This window comes from Tachypleus tridentatus, chromosome 4, assembly GCF_004210375.1.
Source record: "Tachypleus tridentatus isolate NWPU-2018 chromosome 4, ASM421037v1, whole genome shotgun sequence".
NCBI lineage: Eukaryota > Metazoa > Arthropoda > Merostomata > Xiphosura > Limulidae > Tachypleus > Tachypleus tridentatus.
Genome location: NC_134828.1, coordinates 86,989,148 through 86,994,505, shown reverse-complemented (window position 1 = coordinate 86,994,505; position 5,358 = coordinate 86,989,148).

The window sequence follows — 5,358 nt, the reverse complement described above, 5'->3', positions numbered from 1 at the left end:
GTCAAAAACGGGAATAGACGTTCGAATATTACTGACAGATAATTGCCAACTTCTCAAACAATGCCCGAGAGCTATGCTTGTTTTAATTGCACAAATAAGCGTAAAAATGTCTCGGGAATCTCCTTCCATAAGTAAATATTCACATTTAAGAACTTTTCAAAATGAAAGCTTTGACTCAAGCAATTGCAAACTATCATCTGCTTTGCTTCTGTCAAGGCCAAATCTGTATTGTAATGTACCAATTTCTACTAGATCTAGGCTATACACCGTAGGCCTAATCGAGATATTAGATGTCAGAATTGAGTTTGATATGGTAATGATTTAGACTGAGATATTAAATATACCAGTATTTAGGTATGTGTAAGCGATCAAGCAGCCAAATCATGAATGGCAATGGCCTCTGGTGAAAATTAGGCCCAGACTAAACACGTTTTTGTTCCCAATGCTGTTTTTTTTTTTTTTGTCCGATTTTTAAATTTGAAAAGAAGATTTAACATAGATGTAGCAAAGATATGTCGGAAAATGTATCTTCAAAATCAGTTACAGTACAATTTCATTTTTAGGTTCCTTTCAGATGAAGCAGTTCGTCAACAATGGTTGAAGAATGTAAGTAGTGAAGGATTTAAAGCATCACAGGGTGTGCAGTGAATACTATCTGGCAAACGATAATATGATAGGTATAAAACCACTTGGACAATACTGTAAATACTTGTTAATATTTTTGAAAATAAAACTCGTATTTTTATTTTTGAAAAAATACAGTCAATGACTTTATAACATATGTAAAATACATAATAATGACTGCCTACGTTTGTTATTGTTTATAGGACATGTATCTTTAATTTCAGGTCTTTGTTTTGTTTGTTTTGGAATTTCGCACAAAGCTACTCGAGGGCTATCTGTGCTAGCCGTCCCTAATTTAGCAGTGTAAGACTAGAGGGAAGGCAGCTAGTCATCACCACCCACCGCCAACTCTTGGGCTACTATTTTACCAACGAAAAGTGGGATTGATCGTAACATTATAACGCCCCCACGGCTGGGAGGGCGAGCATGTTTAGCGCGACGTGGACGCGAAACCGCGACCCTCAGATTACGAGTCACATGCCTTAACGCTCTCGGCCATGCCGGGCCCGTAATTATATATACATGTGCTGTATATAATTATAATGTATATATAAATTTTTAATTTAGCCGTGTTGTTACCCAGGTGTTTCTCTTGTTCTGAAGGTCTATACGTTCACCTGTAATTTATATAAATTATTTCCTCCTATATGCCTATTCTCAAATTAACATAGCAAAATTTAATACATTTTTGACAGTGTATACATATCGTGTGACTAATGCTAGTTGGCATACCTTTCGAATAACAGTACATTATATGACTTTTTTCAGTAATATACATGTAGATTTGATTATGTATTCTTCTCTGCAATCTCACGAAATGTATGAGATGTAATGTCTATTTAATATCGGCTTGTATAAGATGAATGGGAAATAACGCCCAGTCGCACATTTTGAAGCTTACGAGCCATAGGGCCTAAATTCACCACTTGGCTTATAAAATCTGCAAATTGGAACTTTTAATGTGAAGTTGGAACATCTTTATATTCCAGACTGCCTACAATGCTTTTCAGTCACAAAAGTAGAGGAATTTATTTGTTGAAATATACATAACTTCATTGGCGAATTTAGGCAGTATGGTTCTTATATGTAAATATAGACTAAATTTTTACGGAATTAGGTACGTTATGATGTCCGCCGGGCGTTATTCGACAATGAAGCTGGCAATTAACTGCGCAGATTTACTTCATGCACACAATTTGTTTCATAATTGCTATAATCGCAGACATGTTTAGTCAATTATATAGTTTTCTCAGGAACTTCTCACCCCCTTCGAAACTCACGTGTTGGTTTTGTGTTGTTGATATTGTTCGCAGCCATTTTGAAGCCCCATTACGTCACAGTCTGTGATTGGTCAATGTACGAGAGCGTTCTCTCTCATTGTTTATAATGCAATGATATCAACAGGAAGTAGCGCCACTCTAAAAGATGTTAAAACGACAAATAAATAGATGAATATTAAACTGTGTGATTTTATATAACCTTCTTAATTTTAACCGAAAAATATTTTTGTCCTTAAAATTGTTAACATAAATCATAATACATTCAGCCCATGAGTACTTTTCATTACAGTAATTGCATGAAGTTTTAAAATCGTTGTTAAAAACAAACAAACTCAAGTTAGTTTTAAAATCCTCATGTAATTCAGTGGCAAGGCCCGGCATGGCCAGGTGGGTTAAGGCGTAATCTGATGGTCGCGGGTTCGCATCCCCGTGGCGCCAAACATTCTCGCTCTTTTAGTCGTGGAGGGGTTATAATGTTACGGTCAATCCCACTATTCGTTGGTAAAAGAGTAGCCCAAGACGGTGGGTGGCAATGACAAGCTGCCTTCCCTTTAGTCTTACACTGCTAAATTAAGGACGGCTAGCGCAGACAGCCCTCAAATAGCTTTGCGCGAAATTAAAAAAACAAAAAAAAAACAATTCATTGGCACGAAACGAAGAAGTTTCGTAGTACAGCACACTGAACATATTTTTGTGCATAAGAGTTGTAGCTCTGATTTTCGTGTAGTGTTTTATAGTGACATATACGTAAAAAATAATGTCTGGGCGTCTTTCCAAAATTTTATTTTTAAAAAGGAGTTAAGCAATGTATTTCTGAGAATAATTTTGCAATCATAGTTAATAATAGGTAGATAAACAACGATTTATAAGTAAGTATAAAGAAGAATTTTATTGATCATGTAACATACTACATGAATCGAAAGATCATTGGTCAGTCTTTTTCGGGTATTAAACAATACACGGTTTATATTCAGTTACTAAGGCAAAAGTTAAAGAATTAAATGTGACGGAATTGACGTCAGGAGAGCCATTATCTCGGCTTTTAGTGAGAGATCATTTGCTTTAATGATTTCTATAGTTTTTTGGTTTTTTTTTGGAATTTCGCACAAAGCTACTCGAGGGCTATCTGTGCTAGCCGTTCCTAATGTAGCAGTGTAAGACTAGAGGGAAGGCAGCTAGTCATCACCACCCATCGCCAACTCTTGGGCTACTCTTTTACCAACGAATAGTGGGATTGACCGTCACATTATAACGCCCCCACGGCTGGGAGGGCGAGCATGTTTGGCGCGACTCAGGCGCGAACCCGCGACCCTCAGATTACGAAGCGCACGCCTTAACGCGATAGGCCATGCCGGGCCCGAACTATAGTTTTTAAAAACAATATCTTTCTTTTTAGTTTTGTGTTAGTATAGTAGAAGAATTCCATTCAAAAATATTTTGTGACCTGTTTGCAAATGACGATATGCCAAAACAACTATTTGAAATTCACCGATACATATGTGACCTTGATGCTCTTTGCACCTTAATTCGAATTTCACATGGTATGCTATGCATGTCATGGTTTTATTCCTTTATAGGAATATTCTCAGGTTAGATAGTAAAGTGTTAATCTTATGTGAAGGTTAAATTATTAAATTAAATTATTAGAGAGGCTAGTAATTTCATTAACAATTTCTAATTTAAAAAGAAATGAAACGAATTTGCTATATTTTATATTGTTAGAGATAAACAAATATATTTTTACGGTTTTGAACTTTAATAAAAAAACTCTCTGTGATGTTGGGTTAAAACTTATAAATAGTTGTATATTCTTTGTTTATTTGTAACTCAACACAAAGCGACACATTAGGCTATCTGTACTCTGCCCACCATGGGTTATGAAAACTGGTTTCTGGCGCTGTAAGTCTGTAGACATGTGGCTGTGCCACTGTGAGACTCTATATTTTTAAGTAGTTCAATTTAATTAGTAAGTCTTCTTTGTGGATGCAAAGTTGTATATTGCACGATTTACGTAGATGAAGTAGGAGGATATATATTTTCTGTGACAGAAGATGATTAAATCTTGTGTGGTGGAATAGGGTTTCTTATATACACTGGTGGCCATTTCACTAGTTTGCCTTTTAACATTAACATTTAAATATGGAAGACAACTGTTCCTTTGCACACTATGTGTGTGTGTGTTTAAAACGTGCACATTTTACAATTATACTGTGTATTTGGATTGTAGGCATTTCTCAAATGACTCATTATATAATTAGATAATATATAACGAAGGATTTTTTTATTTTTCATGTTGGCAGCAAAATCAAAGTTGTAACGCTATTTAAAGACCATTGTTTTCTCCTTGCTTCTTAATTTGAAAAAAAAAGTTGAATTGCACGTTTTCTGTCGATAATATTATGTGTATATAATTTATTACTAATATAAGTAGTCTCAAATAACTAGTGCTGCTTACATTATTCTTAAATAAAATGGACTCACCAAAGTGTAAATTGGTTTTACAATATGAAATCTTTACCCTGACGTCACGCGACTAATAAAATTTGGCAGGGTTCCGGCAGTACAGGGTTTAGTACTAAACTGATTGCTCCGCCAAACTACGTTATGGTATTTTATAAGAAGTTAAATACTTACACAATTCTGTCCAAACTTAGTATAAAATTTTAATGTAAACTTAAAGCCAACACACTGTGATGGCGGAACACTAATAAATTTTAAAAAGCTAGACCTGACAGTCTTTCTTGGCACGTTGTACTTCTTGCACGTATTTTAATTAATTAACTTAAGTCTAGGAAACGATCTCTTAGCAGCGACAACGGTAATAGAAGTGATTATATCAAAAGCAACAAAAAAGTTGTGCAAATGTTAGGGTAAGAAGACGCCAAGGTAATGTTTTCAGCAACGAGGAGGTGGGCTATTCTCTCTTCGACTGAACTAAATTTTTGAACGTCATTCCTAAGAAATGCTCGGAAACTAAGCATTTGATTTTTAAACGATGTGTATGCCATTGCGATATGCTTTCTGAAACTCTTCTGTTTGGATAAAAACCTCATCTGTGGCAGACACTAGAATCTCTGGCTGCAGTACTCCAAATCTTTGTATAATTGAGTCCATGTTATAGAACCGGTCTTACGAGCTGTTGCATTAAAATGCCAAAACATGAATAAAATGCTGTAATTTTTAAATTTTACCCGGCATCTGTTAGTCTGTGATTCTTTTTTAATCATCAAATTGCTGTGTAATTTTTTCAGGCCCTCTTTTTTTTTTTAATTTGCAATTACTGCCTCACGTTAATACAAGAGAAAGCGCAGTCTTCCTTGCATTTTCAAATTTATTTCGCTAGGCACATCCAGCGGCACGTTGAATTTGTTTTGGGGCTTTCATGAGATCAAACGATTTTTGCTGTAACATTTCAGACACATTATTCACAATTTCTAAACTTTTGCACAGAAGG